Source organism: Chrysochloris asiatica, unplaced genomic scaffold (genome assembly GCF_000296735.1).
Source record: "Chrysochloris asiatica unplaced genomic scaffold, ChrAsi1.0 scaffold00090, whole genome shotgun sequence".
Classification (NCBI taxonomy): domain Eukaryota; kingdom Metazoa; phylum Chordata; class Mammalia; order Afrosoricida; family Chrysochloridae; genus Chrysochloris; species Chrysochloris asiatica.
In genome coordinates, this window is record NW_006408608.1 from 6,201,313 (window position 1) to 6,219,415 (window position 18,103).

The 18,103-nt window shown below is 47.8% G+C and overlaps 1 protein-coding gene across 2 annotated transcripts in view; it reads right to left on the reverse strand.

Annotated features, from left to right (window-relative positions):
• Positions 1-18,103, reverse strand: part of KAZN (kazrin, periplakin interacting protein) — a 656,366-nt gene that overhangs the window by 211,995 nt on the left and 426,268 nt on the right. The gene's annotated exons all lie outside the window — the stretch shown is intronic.

An 18,103-nucleotide genomic window follows, 5' to 3' on the forward strand; every position in this document is an offset into this window, starting at 1 on the left:
GCCGGGGAGGTGGGTGGGTGCGGGTCCGCTGGGGACTCCAACAGGGGGCGCTGGGCTCACAACTCCCAGGGCCGTCGCCGCATCGGGGCGCAGCCGAGCGCGGCCCCCACCTCCCGCCCGGCCGCCAGCGCGCGCCGGACACCAGGGTTCTCTGTTCGATCGGACGCTCGGCCGTCCACAGCCGCCGAGCGCGAGGAATTCGGCCGCGGAGCCTCTCACGTGGGAACGGCTCTCACTCAGCGGCTCCTCCTCCCGCTCCTTCCGGGCTAGCAAGGGCCGGCCGCTCGCTCCGCCCCGGCCCGGGCCCCGCCCCCGGCCCTCCGAGGTGCCCAGACTAGCTGGAATGCCTTGGGGAGTGCCGTGTCACTCTGTTTGCGCCTGTCCCTGTCCACTGGGTGCATTCCCGTCATGGTCATTCCTGGAGAAGTTGGATCAGAAAGAAAAATGGGCCGGAAGCGGCAAGGTCTGAGCTCGAACCCACGTATTAGTCTCAAAGGATGGCTGCTGGTCCCTGCCTAACACTCCGTAGCACATGTCTTTATTCTGATCCATTTTTATTTACGACAACCCTGCTAAAGTCCCAACAACTGGCTTGAGAGGGCAGAAAGAGGGTGGGGAAGGAATGACAACCCGAGGACAGTTCCTTCCCTTCCCTTTCCATTCTTTGTTGTTGTTGTTGTTGTTAAGTGCCATCGAGTCGATTCCGACCCATAGCGACCCGGTTTCCATTCTTTAACTGAGCATAAATTGGGGTCCACCTGCTATGTCACTTGGGAACAAAATCGTATGTCTATGCCCATGAGGAGGCTGTGTGTGATCTAATGGGTGAGCCTGTGACTTCATCTTCCCTCCCCAAGCCTCCACGGAGCATTCTTACCCAGTTTATCATCAGTCTGCAGAGATACGACAGGAAGGTTCTTGCCATGGGCAGTTCAGGGCCTGGACCCTGGGAGTAGTCTGGGACCACTTACCAGGCTGGCCAAGCCCTGGAGGAGATGGCATCCTGGAGGGTCTGCAAATCAGAACCCACCCTACAGTGACTGCTCCCATGGCAGGCAGGGCATACTGTACAGTGGGTTTGCATCCCTGAGCTCCCTTTGATCTGGGGATTATGATCCTCTTTAGAAGGACTCATTATCTCCTGGCAGCTCCAGCAGGGAGGTCCGGTTTCCCCCGACTGCAGACACCAGGGAGCCAAGGCCTCTCAGACAAGTGGGGAGTCATCCTAGCACCCCCTGCTGGCCCAGGCCTGGCTGTGTAATTGGTGTCCCCTCCAGGCCCAGGTCTGAGCTGTGGGGATTTCTAGGTTTCTGACAAGATTCTTCAACAAGCTGTGGGAACGGTTACCTTTCTCCCAAGTCTCTGAAGAAGAGTCCCGCTTCTCAGTGACCACTGTGGCCTGGCCATCGCCCACTGTAGCCTTCCAGGTGTTCACCCCCATGTACTGACAACTAGGAAACTGACCCAGCTGCAGCGATCCAAAAGATGAGACATGAACCTCCAACTTGCTCAGACTTTCTAGCCCCGTCCTACCTGGGACCGCCACTGTTTTGTAGAAGGCAGGCAGGCATGTCAAATGCTGTTAACAGTGGAAGAAATATACCCATGGGATTGGAGACCTGTGGGGAAAAGAAACGAACCCCACACCAAGTCACAAGAGATAGGACTCTCCCAACTCCTCTGTCTTTGCTGGGACAAGAAACAGAACCAAATTAAAGCAAGATCACCTGGAACCTCTGTGAATGGAGCGGGGACCCTAGAGTTGCCAGTCTCAGATACCTTCAGGGACATGAGTGAATGAAATGGTTTGTGCAAGGGCTTGCGATGGTTAGTTTCATGAGAGCCTTTAAATTGATTCTTCTGACTTAGACACACTTTCATATTCAACACATTGAATGACTCTTCACTTCCAAAAAGAAATATATCTTTTCTCCTATTTCTTGAAGTACATGGAAGTCTTTCTTGGTCAACCCAAGAAAACAGAAAATTGCCTATTCTGGATTAAGACATGCTCTTTCCTCTTAACTCCATGAGAGGGAACACAATCACACAAGCTTAACTATGTAGTACTTGTCACCTGGATTCCGTGCCAGAGAGGCGGTAAAGAGTGGTAGGGATGTAGGAAACCAGAGGTCCCGTGGAGGGGAGTGGATTACTGTTCTGCAGGAACAGGACCCTCCTGCTACCAAATGTTGATTTTTTTTTTCTAGAGATAATGAAATGGGTTTTCATGTGAAATCTTGTAATTTCAAAATGTTGGCAATTCCTTAGAAGTTAAAAAAGAGAGAAGAAATAAAAGAAAGAAAGAACAGTATAAACATGTTAGACGTTTCTATGCAGACCAGCTGCCCTCATTGGCCTTTCTGCATACACTTCCTAGTTAGTTATATTTCAGTTATCCAAGCCGTTTCTCAAACTCTCAGCCCTAGGGAATTTCCACTGCTCTCCTTACTCAGCGAAGTTTGATCCTGGCTATATTTGTGCATAGCTGATACAGTCAGGACCACGACATCAGCTCTCTGGGGTTCCCAGGTTGCCCAAGCCTCCCCCAGTCAATTTCAGCCCTTCAAATCTTCCAGCTCACATCTCTGCAGACAGGCGAGGCTCTGGCAACAACAGCTTCAGCACAGTTATCCTAGCAACTATCTGTCCTGGGTGGGAAAGCATGTCTTCCTTGAGGTTTGTTTCACATTAAGAGGATGCCTGGACTCTGAAGATGTGTCTGCTCAGGAGCTAAGGAATGACAACCTATTTTCTGCCCTGAGTAGAGTGGACAGGTCATGCACGAAAGACAATTCCAAGGTGGGTTTTGTTGGAGATCCAAGATAGGGTTAACATTTGGGTAAGTGACCTGTGCAGTTGTCCTGTCCCCATACTCAGAGGGCACCCACACTTGGCTTAATGCTTTGCTGTTCTTGTCTGGAATCACTTAATTAGTTTTGAACAAGAAGCACTACACTTCATTCTGCACTGTTGTCAGTCCTGCTCCGAGAAGCCCTTTCCAGCTCTCTTGGGATGCCTAGGAATGGACGTTAGAGACAGCTGGGGCCTGGAATTTGGTTGACTCTGTCCTTCTCCAGGGCAAAGTTGTCCAGCCCCTGCAGAGTAGCAGGAAGGGAGGTGTGGGGTAGGGAATAGAGGTAGGAATCCTGTCTAGTCCTCCCCAAGAGCAGAAGCAAAGTGAAAATTCACTGGGAGCAGCTAGGACAGCCAGGTAGGTTGCTCTGGTTCTGAGGTCAGACAGTGTCCTTTCGACCCTGACCTCAGACTGACAGTGCACCACCAAAGAAAATACAAGGGAGTTTGGAGACAGGGACACAAGGGGCCATGCAATTTCCCTCTTCAGAGAACTTCCATAAGATCATAAGAGAAAACTGTAAGAGATATATTTGGTTTAAGGACAAAACCCAGAAACCACGTTTTTGGCACCTACTTAAAGCTGAATATTTGAACTCAATGGAAGTTTCCAGGTACAGTTGGCCCTTAGTATCATTTGCAGATTCAACCAACCTCAAACTGGAAAACTGGGGGGGGGAGGGGGGAATTAAGCAGTCAAAGCAATCCCTTAAAGGAAGCACACAGTGCTATTAACATAGCATTTGCATTATATTAGGCATTTTGAATTCTGGTGTGGTGCTGTGGGTTAATGCACCATACTGCAAAGCCTTCTGAACTGCAAGGTTGGCGGTTCAAGCTCACCAGCGTCTCCTTGGAAACCCCATACAGAGTCGCTATGGGTCGGAACCAACTCAATGGCACTTAACAACAACAACAACAGGAGTCCTGGTGTGGTGCTGTGGGTTAATGAGCCATACTGCAAGGTTGGCGTTTCAAACTCACCAGCTGCTCCTTGGAAACCCTATACAGGGTCGCTATGGGTCAGAACCAACTTTACAGCACTTTACGACAACAGTGAGTCCTGGTGTGGAGATGCAGAATAATGCACTAAACCACAAGGTCAGTTTGAACCGCAAGGTCTGCAGTTCAAGCCCACCAGCTGCTTTTTGGAAACCCTGGACTCAAAGGCACTTAACAACAGTGTGGTGCTGTAAAATAACCACTGGACTGCTAACCGCAAGGTCAGTGGTTCAAAGTCTATATAGGGTCTCTATGAGTCAGAACCAACTTAACAACAACAGAGAAGATTTAAAGTATACAGGGGTAGGTGTGTAAGGATCCCTGGTAGTGTAGTGGATTACAAGCTGAGCTGCTAACCGCAAGGTGAACAGTTCGAATCTACCAGTTGCTTAATGAGAGAAAGATGAAGCTTTCTGTTCCCATAACAATTGGCTGAGTCTGTCTTTTTTTATGCCTCTTTGTGGTGGTTGTGTGGGTAGTATTTTTGTGTGTGCTGCTGGTAAAGATAGGAGGTATGTCAGTTACCTACAACAAATCACCCCCTGTGGGTCAGGAATTTGGATAGGTGCATCTTAGCAGAGTGTCTCTGGCTCAGGGGCCCTCACAGGCTGCAATCAAGGTTTTGACCAGGGTTCTAGTCATCTCAAAGCTCAACTGAGGGAGGAGTCACCGCCAAGCTCACACGTGTGGCCGTGGGTAGGATTGAGTTTCTCATGAGCTGTTGTCCAAGGTCAAGTTCAATTATTTTCCTTTGACTACAGGTCTCCTCATAACATGGCAGCTTGCTTGCTTCCTTCAGAGTGAGGACTCCCAAGAGAGACAGTAAGTAAGAGCCGTGTACTAAAGACAGAAGCTACAGTCTCTTTGTAATCCCATCTTGGAAACGGTATCCCTTCACCTTTTCCCAGTTCTGTTCATTACAAATGAGTCAGTAGGTGCCATCCATATTGGAAGGGACATGCTGGTATGAAGACTTGGATAAACAGGATCACCGGGGCCATCCTGGAAGCTGCCCACTCACTACAGGAGGTTGGGGACACAGTCTTTGGAGGCAGAAAGACTAGAACTCAAATTCTGGCTCTCACACTCACTAGCAACCTTACTCTTGAACACAAAATTTCATCCCTGCGAACCTCTTGTTGTTAAGTGCCGCAGAGTTGAATTTGACTTACAGCGACCCTGTATACGGTTTCCAATGAGCAGCAAGTGAGTCTGAATCACTGGCCTTGTGGTTTAAACTGACCTTGAGGTCAAGTGCTTATCCTACGGTGCCACAAATAGAGCTGGTTTGGTAACTCCATATCTTTAGGACTCTGGGGTCAGGAGGCTTCAGTGAGACAATGCATGTGTCTGCTCAGGGCCTAACTCAAAACACACTCTTGACATTTGGACTTGCGGGTTGTTTCTAGAGGAGGTCCGCATGTCCTGCCCGTTGCTATAAGCCAAAAAGCACTCCCCAATACACTCATCTCCAAGGAGAGCTGTAGTACTAGTCCACTCCTAGGGACTCCAAAGTGACTTTGAAGCCCTCTAGCAGGCCTGGGCCACCAGCAGGGGTGAGACTGAGCTCCTTTTCCTCCCTCGGCCATCCCAGGAGGGGTCTGAGACCCAGGTGCAGCAGGGAGGATTAGAGTGGGATTTTCTTCCAAACCCACTTAGACCTCTGCCCTGAGGGATGGAGGATTTTACTGAGGTCTGTCCAGCCATCTGTCCTGATGAGGCCTTCTAGGCTGGAGACTTTTGTGAGCCTGTCATGGGTACAGCAGTGCTCTTTGACGATCTTCCCAGGGCCCCAAAAGGCCTGGTGAAGACCTTGATCCCTTCCCAGGGCTTTCAAAGGGCCTGCCCTGGAAGCAGAAGCTTAGCCTTGTCTTCAGTGGAGCACGGCCTGAAAGCACTTTACAACGTGCAGCTGGTTACCTTGTACTGTGTGTCAGACCATTTCTTGGATTCTAACAAATGAAGTCAAGTCCTTCCTTACCCAGCCACCACGTCTCCCCTGCTTGGGGGGTTTACTTCAAGCAGAAAGGCCTCTGAAAATGATTAAAATGTTGCAGTTTATTCAGTAAAAGCAATAATGGCAAACTTGCGACGACTCATACTAATAATGTTGCTAAGTGTCGTAGATTCGGTTCCTATCTAGGGTGACCCTGTATAGGGTTTTTGAGGAGGAGCTGGTGGGTTTGAACTGCTGACCTTGTGGTTCACAGTCTAGTGCTGATCCTACAGTGCCACCACAGAAATCCATAATAATAATAATTACATGGCTTATTGTTTGGCTACAGACTGAAAGGCTGGCAGCTTGAACCCACCCAGTGGCAACGCAGAACAAAGACTGATGATCTACCTGCATAAAGATTACAGCCCTGAGAACCCCATGGAGGCTTTCTATTCTGTCACACATGGGTTACCAGGAGTCGGGATTGAGTTTTGTTGTATTTGACATATATTTATATAGCACTTATAATGTGCTTGGAAACCCTATACTGAGTCACTATGAGTTGGCATCAACTCGATGGCACTTAACACCACCACCAACATACTGTGACAAGCTCTGTTAAATGAGTGAACAGATATATATGTCTTTATGTATATTATGTCTATTCACTCATTTAATCCTCCCAACAACCCTAAGTGTATGATTGCTATAATTCCCATTTTATAGATGGGAAAATAAACACAGAGTGCTTAAGGCACTGGGCCACAGTCATATAGTCAGTGAATGCTGGGGGCAGGACTCAAGCCATGCTACCTGGATGCAGGGTGCATACTTAAAACCATGCCACTACTCAAGAGGAGTCATTACTGAGTACTCCAAAAGCCCAAATCCATCACGATTGAGTCAATTCAATAGTGACCCTGAATGGAGATCCAAAGACTATAAATCTTCATGGGAATCGACAGCCTCATCTTTCTCCCACAGAGTGGCTGATGGGCTTGAACCTCTGACTTATCAGTTATCAGCCCAACACCCAACCCATAGTGCCACCTGAGCTCCGCCATTGAAACCCACAGAGCACATTTCTGTGCTGACACACATAGGGATGCCATGCATTGGAACCAACTCTACTGGCTTTATTTCTTCATTTTTATAACCCATTTGATCCTAAAAACCATCTTCTCTCTGTGTTCGTGACGAGAAAACCCGGGTTTAGGAGATGAAGAAAGTTTTCCAAGACGGCATGGTGGATCAATGCAGCGTTAGGAGTTAATTCTCAGAAGTGAGGGTGCTCATTGGAGAAATGTCTCCTAATTGGGGTTATGGAGAATGCCCACCTATGTTGTCGTTGTTAGGTGCCATCGAGCCGGTACCGACTCATAGCGACTTTATGCACAATAGAACGAAACACTGCCGATCCTAGACCAACGTCATTATTGTTGCCACGCTTGGACTCCATCGCATAGGCTTTCTACTCCCATAAAGATTTACAGCCTCGGAAACCCTATACAGGGTCGTTATGAGTCGGAACCTACTCCACGCACATACCAACAACAACAACAACAATGCGCACGACTATATTAGTGCCAATCTGTCCTTCCTAGAGACAGGATTCAGAGGCAGCCCTCCCTCAGCAGAGGCACAGGCACGGATAAGCCCTCTACTGCCCCTGGTGGCCACTAACGGCACTTCACCTTCCCCACCTGTTGTTACAGCTATTAAGTGCCACTGAGTTGGTTCCAACTCACAGCGCCACTAGGAGTGGCTGGTGAGCTTGAACCACCGGCCTTGAGGTTCAAAGCAACTTTGCAGTGCAGCGCATGAACCCACAGTGCCACACCAGTAACGGCGCCCTCCAAAAGGGTTGGTGGCTTCCGGGAATGTCAAGGTCTTGTTAACCACCCTGAACTATTTCCCGACCCTGAGTCTTCATTCCCTCTCTGAGAGTCACAAGACACACAAGGTCACACTCTGCTGGGGTACTTGTTGTTAAGTGCCGTCGAGTCGGTTCCGACCCATAGCGACCCTGTACAGGGTTTCCGAGGGCGTAAATCTTTACGGGAGTAGAAAGCCTCATCTTTCTCCCGCAGAGCAGCTGGTAGTTTCGAACCACTGACCTTAAGGTTCGCAGCCCGATTCGTAACCACTACGCTACTTGTCATTTAATCTTCGTCAATCCACAGGGATTGTCATCAGTTACTAAAGGTTATTAGTAACAGATGAAGCAGTGTATACCTGCTAGTTCATTTAAAAACCACAACAATGATATAAGATAAGCACTAGTATGACCCTCACTCTATCAGTGAAGAAACCAAAGGACAGAAAGGTTGCTCAAGGTCACACAGCTAGTCACTGGTGGAGTCTGGATTCATATCCAGGCAGTTCTGGCTGCAGAGCCCATTCTCTTAGCTAGTTGAAAAAAACACGACTCAGAGAAGTAAAGGAATTTTGTCTGAGTTCACACAGCTGGTAAGTTTTTTGCTGGGATCTACAATCAACAATCATGGAAGCAGCAGTCAAGAAAATTAAGATGAATTGCATTGGGCAGATCTGCTGCAAAAGATCCCTTTAAAATGTTACAGAACAAAGATCGAGGACTAAGGTGCACCTGGCCCAAACCATGGTATTTCAATAACCTCATATGCATGTGAAAGTTGGACAGAGAGCGTACAGAAGAATCGATACATTTAAATTGTGGTGTGGGAGAAGAATATTAAAAGTGCCATCGACTGCCATAAGAACAAACAAATCTGTGTTGGAAAAAGAACGGCCAGAATGTTCCTTGGAAGCCAGGAGGGTGATACTTCATCTCTCATACTTTCGAATGTTATCAGGAGAGACCAGTCCCTGGAGAATGACATCATGCTTGGTAAGGAGGAAGTTTGGAGAAAGAGAGGAACAACAGTAGCAGCAGCAAAGGGATCAAATGTTACAATTATGAGGACGGTGTAGGACTGAGCAGTGTGTTTCAGTCTGTTGTGCATTGGGCTACTATGAGTTGAAACCGACTCGATGACATCTGACAATAACAGTAATTTCAACGAAGTCTGACTTCATTCATTTATTCATCAACAAATACTGATGGTTGAATCACATGCCAGGCACTGTCCTGTGTCCTGGAGGTGCCACCATGTGGCCCTGTCCACCATGAGCACCTGCATTATGTAAGGCTGTGAAACAGAAGAAATATTGGCAATTTCTGAAAAGGAGAAACTGTATTCCCAGCACTTCTCACTTCACTTTCTTTTTCCCACCACAGCAAGATGGACCTGAATTCATAACTCACACACCTCAACTTCATTTCCATTGCATTGCCTGTTGTTGTTGTCTAATGCACTAGAGTTGTTTCCGACTCATATCGACCCTGTATAGGGTTTCCGAGGAGTGGCTGGTAAGCATGAACTGCTGACCTTGTGGTACAAACTGACTTTGCAGTCCAGCGCATTAATTCACAGTGCCACACCTGGACTCCATCGCATTGCCTATCAGACATGAAAACTAAAACTGATAAACTCGGGCCGGGGAGTCCTACCTGGGTGGTGCGCTCAGCTGCTAAACAAAACGTTGGAAGTTAAATCCACTCAGAGTTGCTTGAAAGAAAGACCTGGTGATCTATTTGTGAAAAACCAGCCATTAAAAACCTTGTGGACAAGAGTTTTACTCTGTCACGTGAGTCGGAATCGACTACACAGCACACTTGGGGAGGTACCATTGTGAGCTATGGGGGTCTGAGGCATGGACCTTTTTCTTTTGGTTACAAATAGCCCTGTAGGATGTGGGTCAGACCACCTTTCTGGGTCTCAGTTTCCCCACCTGTAAATGGAGGTAAAAGTACTTGTTCTGTGATGCAACTCCAAAGTACCATGGGCAGACATGGGTAGCAATAACTGCATTTGTTTATTTGTGTGTTTCAGTCCGTCAGTCAGTCTGCACTTGCTCTTGATGCTGTGGAGAGATCTAACAGGATCCCAGTGTTTAGAATATCCATAGTCCAGCTGGATGTTAAGATGAGAAAAGAGAACTGATCATGAATTGGATGAAGAAAAATAATTCCAGAGGAAGCTGGCAGGTATCTGACCTTGGCTATGTTTTGTTGTTGTTGTGTGCCGTCGAGTCGGTTCCGACCCATAGCGACCCTGTACAGGGTTTCCGAGGGTGTAAATCCTTACGGGAGTAGAAAGCCTCATCTTTCTCCCGCGGAGCAGCTGGTAGTTTCGAATCGCTGACCTTTAGGTTCACAGCCCGATTCGTAACCACTACGCTACCAGAGCTCCTTGGCTATATAACTCTCTATATCAGAGATACTTGAACATTGGGACAGTAATAAGCCCCTGACACCCAAGCTGTAGTAGTGTGGTAGTTACGAATCAGGCTGCGAACAACAAGGTCAGCAGTTCAAAACTACCAGCTGTTCCGTGGAAGAAAGATAAGGCTTTCTGCTCCCGTAAAGATTTACAGCCTCGGAAACCCTGTACAGGGTCACTATGAGTCGGAACCAACTCCACAGCACATAACGAACTAACCAACCCACTTCCCCAAGGAAACAAAAAAAGCTCAAAGACCAGCCTGAGGAATTACTTTGAGATACTTGCAAGGAGAGTTCTAAGACTCAGAGATGCTAGCCCGGCCTATCCCTTTAACACTTGAAGTGCCCATCTCCCCTAGAATCGACTATACAGTGACTACCTGCAAGTTTGAACAGTAATAACCCTGTGCTTGGGCCTTTCATGAGATGATCGCTGAGCTACCTGCAAATAAATATTAATTAGGTGGAGGTTAATTGTTGAAAGACAAAGATGGCTTTTCTCCTTTTGATGGGTGGGAAAAACTTAAGTTCAGAGGCCCAGGTACTTGCCCAGGGGCACAAAGCAAATCAGGGATCCAGGCCAACTGACTTCGGGAAGCGCTCGAGCAGTGGTTCTCAAAGTGACTCCTGGTACACCAGCATAAGCCTCTCTCCCTGCTATCCCAGAACTGATTAGAAATACAAATTCTCAGGCCCACCTCAGGGGCCCAGCAGTCAGTTTTACCAGCCCTCCTTGTGATGCTGATGTAGCTAAACGTTGAAGAAGGGCAGTTAGGTCCCTATGCCCTTCTAAGTAGAGATGACCCATGCAGTGGAGCGGAACAAGGCTTTCTTAGTGATGGTGGCAGTTACATAACCACCCCTCCCCCATCTGGACAGCTCTCTGCACCCAGAGTCCAAACTCCAGGGCCCTCCTTTGTCAGAAGGCCACCTGCCCGGCTCCTGGGGGCCTGTTCATACATGCCTGCGGCTGCTTTCCCCATAATTACAGGGTTTGCCCGCCTGCCCGCCCGCCCACCATACATGAGCATGTCAGCCCAGGGACTCAAAGTTTTCTACTTCTATGTGGGCACTATCCCCATCACTGCCAGGCAGGCCGATTAGTGGGGTCAATGGCTGCAAAGGCCCCTAGCAAGGTAGGCAACGGGCTGGCCATGCCCCCAGCTACCCCGGTCGGTGTGGACCGAGTCCAGGGAAGGGTAGAACATTCTGCACTCTGGGCATCAGGAAGTAACCTTGGGCCCTTGTCTCTGGGTCCTCAGACAGAAATCTGCCATGGCCCTTAGTCCCAGAGGGACTAATTAGAATTTGTTCTAAATTCTTCTTTTCCCAGAATTGTCCTTTAAATATCTTTGGAACTGGTTTCAGGAGGCAGATTTGTTGAACAGATATGTAGGAGGAATTGGCATCTCCCCCTGAAGTTTCTCATTAAAACAAACAAGCAAAAAATGTGTTTTGCTAAATATGAACGAAGCTGCATTCTTTTTGCTTCCAAGACCTGACCTTTAAATACTGAATGTTTCTGCAGATCAGAGGCCCTAAATCCATTGCTCTTGAGTTGATTACATTTAGACTCATTGTGACCCGGTAGGCACATGAGTAAAACAGTTCCTTAGGGTTTCCAAGGCTCTAATCTTTACAGGGAGGAGCTCTGATAGAGTAGTGGTTACAAATCAGGCTGCTATCTTCAGGGTCAGCAGTTCGAAACTACCAGGAAAATACCAGCTGTTCCGTGGGAGAAAGATGAGGCTTTCTGCTCCTGTAAAGATTTATAGCCTCAGAAACTCTGTGCAGGGTTGCTATGAGTTGGAACCGACTCCACTACCAATCTTTATGGGAGCAGATTACTAGGTCTTTTCTCCTGTGGAGTTGCTGGTAGGTGTGAACTGCTAACCTTTTGGTTAGCAGTTGAGAGCTCAACCAAAGTTTTTTTTATCTTACATTGGAGCATGCAGGGATTCTTAGGGAGAAAGGCAACCCCACTAGCTAGTGGGTAGCCTTAATCCCTGTTCCTGCACAAGTTCAAGGCAGGGATAGGGTTTTAAATTGATCACTGCCCACAGTGCAAAGCACGAAGCCAACCACACTTAATATTTGTTGATGAACAGAAAGATCCTGAGTTCTAATTCAGGCTCCCCAGTTGTCAGCATAAGCCCCTTCCTTCCTTGTTCTAGCCCCTTTTCATTTTGTCTAAAAAAAATGTTCTCTTTGTTAACAAATAAGAACAATAATTGCCATTACCATTTATGGTGGCCTGGCAGACTGATGGGCCCTTTAATTCTTTGTTGTTGTTGTTAGGTGCCAACATTGAATCGGCTCTAACTCAATAGCGATCTTATGCACAACACAACCACTGCCCGGTCCTGCGCCAACCTCACAATTGTTGCTATGCTTGAGCCCATTTCTGCTGCCTTTGTGCCAATCCATCTCATTGGAGGTCTTCCTCTTTTTTGCTGATCCTTCACTTTACCCAGCATGATGTCCTTCTCCAGGGACTGGTCCCTCCTGATAATATGTCCTAAGTATTAGAGACGAAGTCTGGCCATCCTGGCTTCTAAGGAGCATTCTGTCTGCTTCTTCCAACACAGATTTGTTTGTTCTTTTGGCAGTCCATGATACTTTTAAACACTACCACAGTACGGCAAACGGATAGACGTGTGATGTTGTTTAATTCTAGTACTGTTATTTCCCCACTTAAAGGCAGGGGAAGCAGGAGGTTAAAAAGTGCAGTTGTTGTTGTTGTCAGGCGCCATCGAGTCGGAACCGACTCATAGCAACCCCATGCACAGCAGAACGAAACAACGTCCGATCCTGGGCCAACCTCACTACCTACCGCTGACACACTTGAGTCCATCAATGATGCCACCTGTCCAAACCATCTAGTTGGGGTCTTCCTCTTTTTCTCCAACCCTCCATATTACCCTTCTCTAGCGACTGTTCCCTCCTGACAATATGTCCAAAGTATGAGAGACGAAGTTTGACAATCTTGCACTCCAAGGAGCACTCTGGCTGCAATTCTTCCAAAACAGATCTATTGGTTCTTTTGGCAGTCCACGGCACTTTTAGTATTCTCCTCCAACACCACAATTCAAAGGCATCAATTCTTCTACGGTCTTCCTTATTCACTGTCCAGCTTTCACATGCATATGAGGTTATTGAAAACACTATGGCTTGGGTCAGGCGCACCTTAGTCCTCAAGCTGACATCTTTGCTCTTCAACACTTTAAAAAGTTCCTGTGCAGCAGATTTGCCTAATGCAATAAAAAAAAGGCTAGTGGAGATTACAAATTGGTAGCCACAGGGCCAAATCCAATCCATGTGTCTTCTCTCCCTGTTGTTGTTTTTGTTAGGTTCAGACTCACAGTGAGTCTTCTCAGTATGCACAACAGAACAAAACACTGCCTGCTCCTGTGCCATCCTCACAATCGTGGATGTTTGAGCCCATTGCTGTTGCCACTGTGCCAGTCCATCTCCTTGGGGGTCTTCCTCTTTTTCACTGACTCTGCACTTTACCTAGCATGCTGTCCTTCTTCAAGGACTGGTCCCTTCTAACAACATGTCCAAAGTATGAGACACTAAGATTCCCTTCTAATGAGCATCCAGGCTGTACTTCTTGAAGTACAAATTAGTTTGTTCTTCTGGCCCGTCCATGGTATTTTTAATATACTTCTCCAACACCATAACTCAAATAAATCAATCCTTCTACGGTCTTCCTTACTCACTGTCTAACTGTCACATGCATATGTGGCAATAAAAAATACCATGGCTTGGGTCTGGCGCACCTTAGTCCTCAGACTGACATCTTTGCTCTTGAATACTTTCAAGAGGTCTTTTGTGGCAGCCTTTTGATTTGTTGGCTGTTGCTTACATGAGTGTTGATAGTGAATTCAAGCAAAATGAAATCTTTGACAATTTCAATCTTTTCTCCATTTATCATGATGTTATTTATTGCTCCAGTGCTGACGATTTTTGCTTTCTTTACATTGAAGGGCAAATCCATACTGAGGTCTGTCATTTTTGATCTTCATCAGTAAGTATTTCAAGTCCTCTTTGCTTTCAGCAAGCAAGGTTGTGTCATCTGCATATCGCAGGTTGTTCGTGAGTCTTCCTCCAATCCTGATGCCATAATGTTCTTCATATAATCCAGCTTCTCGAATTATTTGCTCAGCATACAGGCTAAATAAGTATGATGAAAGAATACAACCCTGGCACATATCTTTCCTGATTTTAAACCAGTCATAATTTCCTTATTCTGGTCTCTTCCTAGCACTCTATTAAAAAACATTTACGAAGATACGTGCTGTTGTTGTTAAGTGCTGTGGAGCCAGTGCTGACTCACAGTGACCTTGTATAGGGTTTCCGAGGAACACCTGGTGAACCACCAACCTTGCAGTCCAGTGCTTATCCTATAGTGCTACACCAGGATTCCAAAGACTAAATGGCTAGCGTGGGGCTCGTATCCATGACCCTGAGTTAAAAGTCTCATGCTTTACCGACTGAGCTAACTAGTTGCAGACATGTTTAAATCAGGATAATTTCTGTAAAACAATCCAGAGTTTTAAGTTTTTTGTCTGAAAAAGCAAAGTGTCTTTGCCCCATTATTGAACCCCATTCCATCTCCTGTGACCCACAGTGGGCCTCTCCTCATCTTCCCAGTCCCTGTAGGCCCAGCTACTTCCTATGGCCTTGCCCCTGGCTCCCTTGTTCATACAGCTGGAGCTCACAATCCCTGGTCTTAGGCCATAATTAGGAAAAGTGCTTGTCCTGGATCTGCCTGCCTGTCCTCTACCTATCACCAATGCCCACTCTTAGGAGATCTTGATGTGGCACATTGGAAGGAGCACTGGACAGAGAGTGAGGAAATGTTTGTTGTGTTTGCTGGGTGTCCTTAGGCAGATGCCTAAATCTCCTTGAGTCTCAGTTTCCCACCTGCAAAATTAAGGGATTGGACAAAGCTATCTCTTAGCCCCATGGACTCCTTGGACAAAGCTATTTCTTAGCCCCATGTGCTTCTAGGAGGCAAACTGAGGGCCCTCGAGGTTGCACAACCCTTTGGGAAATTGTAGACAGGCACAGTGTGGACCACACAACTGTATGCCCACCACACAGCCACGAGCACTCCTGGGCAGGGTGGCTGCCTCACTAATCCAGAGCTTCGCCATCAGTGCCTACTGGGGCCAAGGGTCTGACCATTGTAGGGTGGGACCCCCTTGGGGCAAACTCCAGCACCAGTCACCTAATGGCACAGAGAACGAGATCATTGTGCAAAGTGTCTGCGCTGGGAGGAGGAGCCAGCTTGTCCCTGAGCAGGTCAGTGTGAACATGAGGATGCCCGCTGGGCACCGGGCAAGCCGCGGGGGTTCTCTGCTGTCAAATGGAGATGCTCAGTCAAGCCCCAGGAGTAAAGAGAACATGCATTCTTACTCCCTCCTCTTTTGGCGCCCTTCAATCATCCAGCAGAGGAGGAGAGTGAAGCCCACAGGGTAGAAACGATTTCCCAAGGCCACACAACCAGTGAGAGCTCAGTTATTTAGACTCCTGTCCTGAGGTAGTTCCCATGGTATCATACTGCTTTCTTCCTAGGGAATTTAGGATGCTCCATCTGCCAACTTCCTGGAGGAATCCTTGGATGCTGCAAATGGTGAAAGTGCTCAGCTGTTAACTAAAAGTTTGGAGGTTCAAGTCCACCCAGGGGAGCCTGGTGATCTACTTCTGAAAAGTCACCCACTGAACACCCCATGGAGCCCAGTCCTTCTCTGACACATGTAGGGTTATCATGAGTTGGAATCGACTCCACAGAGACCAGTACTAGGAACTTCTTAGAAGTGGACCTCAAAAGGGGGCTGAAGTGCCCTCAGGTGGGCAGGGACTGTCTGTCTGTCTGTCTGCCTGCTGCAGTGTGGTGGGCTCAATGCCCAGCACAGAGCTGGTTTGTGGTGCCTAAGACACAAACTGCTGCAGAGAGAATGGGGCCACGTGGTCCCAGGGGTGATGTGAGCCGTCTGGAGCTTCACTGGTCTGCAGGAAAGGCTGCAGAGCGGCAGCCCGCAGGCCACATTTGGCCCAAAGACATATTTTGTCCCGGTATTTAAAAAAATTCACATTGGTTGCCAGCATTTAAGAATCGGGAGATTTCACATAAAAGACAAGATTTTGGCTTCTCTTGGGAAAAAAAGGGGAAATCACAAAATCTGGCAGAAACTGGATAGCGTTTCCTCCCAGCAATGAATGGCAGGAGCCAGGTATGTAGCCCTGGTTTGCCATGCCCATCGATTGTCTCTTGTTATGTGACTTCCTATAGGTGTGAGGATTTAGAATCCTCTCTTGCAGCCTCCCTCTGCTGAAGGCACCTGGCCTGGTCCTACAAGGGAGATTCCACTTGTCAGTAGTTCTCAAGTAGAGAGGTGGGAGATATAACGCTCCTCCCTGCCCTGGGAACATATAGGAATCCCTGGGTGGTGCCGATGGGTAAGCACTCAACTACTAGCCAAAAGGTTGGGGTTGGCAGTTCAAACCCACCCAAAAGTGACTTGAAAGCAAGTCTGGCAATCTGCATGTAAAAAGTCATAGCCTTGAAAACCCTATATGGTGCGTACTTCCATTCTTTAACACGTGGGGTTACCAGGAGTTGAGATTGAGCAACTGGTTTTTGGTCTTTTGGTTTTAGAGGATGTTTGGTAATGTCTGGAGACTTTGTAGTTTATTGTGACTGATGTGCTTACTGGTACCTATTCAGTAGAGGCCACGGGTGCTGTTAAGCATCCTATAATGTGTAGGGCACCCCCCACAACAAAGAGTTCTGTGGCCCAACATGACAATGGTGCTGAGGCTGAGAAACTGTGTGCTGGATCAGGAGATGCCAAGAGCCCCAACAGAGCCATGAGAGGAGAGGTCCAGGCCAGCCCTGCAGACCAAGCCCTTCTCTGTAAAGGACCTGGGGCCTTTACTGGATGGCACCCTTGAGTTGCCATGACAGCCAACAGTGATTAGAGGTCACATAATGACTGTTAGTAAGGGGGTAGAGCAGCCAATCAGAAGATCAGTCACACCTATCCCAGAGCTGTCCTGGGAGCCAATGGCTAACTGGCTGGAATACGGCAAGGGCCAAGCATTCCTTCATCATATTAAGCACCCACTTCATGCAAGGAGTACTGGTGTGGCACTGTGGACTAATGTGCTGGACTGCAAAGTCGGTTTGAACTGCAAGGTCAGTGGTTCAAGGTCACCAGCTGCTCCTCCGAAACCCTGCACAGGGTTGCTATGGATTGGAAATGACTTGACAGTACTTAACAACAACTTCATGCAAAGCATCCTGTTAGATTTGGTTCACTCTGCTCCCCGTAGCTGGACTGCTCTCCTGTCCTCCCCACCCCTTCCAGCCCAGTTTCCAGGGTACTTCCTTGAGGAAGCAGTTCAGGACATGCCTGGGCAGATGAATCTAGCTCTCAGCTTTGTACCCAGAACATGTAGTGGGTTCTGTTAGGACATTAGGGTATCATCTCACAGTGCCTATGACTCTTCCAGGGAGCTTGCTGTCATGCAGATTCTGATTCAGTCTGGGGTGGGGCCTGAGATTCTGCATTTCTCACAAGCTCCGAAAATCACCAAGACCACACTCAGCAGCAAGGACGTAGGACATTCCCTGGGCTCATTCATCCATCATGGACAGCACACTGCCCCCTGGCAGAGGTTCTGAGAGAAGGAGAGGGGGCTGGAGGGTGGTTGTTCTGACAGGGGCTGCCAAGTTAAGACCTGAATTTGATCCATACTTTCTCTGCTTTCGAGCCAACCCCTCCTCTGCTCCTAATGTGTGCTTCAGCAAAGGAAAGGGCTGGGAGACTGTGTTGGGATTTCTTTCATTACCATGAGAGGGCCACCATATTTTTCTGGTCCTCTGGAAAAACATGTGATCACTACTAATGTGGTGAAAACAATGTTTTTTACTCTGCATAACTTGCATGTTTTGACTTGCATGTTTCAACTGATCCTTCGTGTCTTTT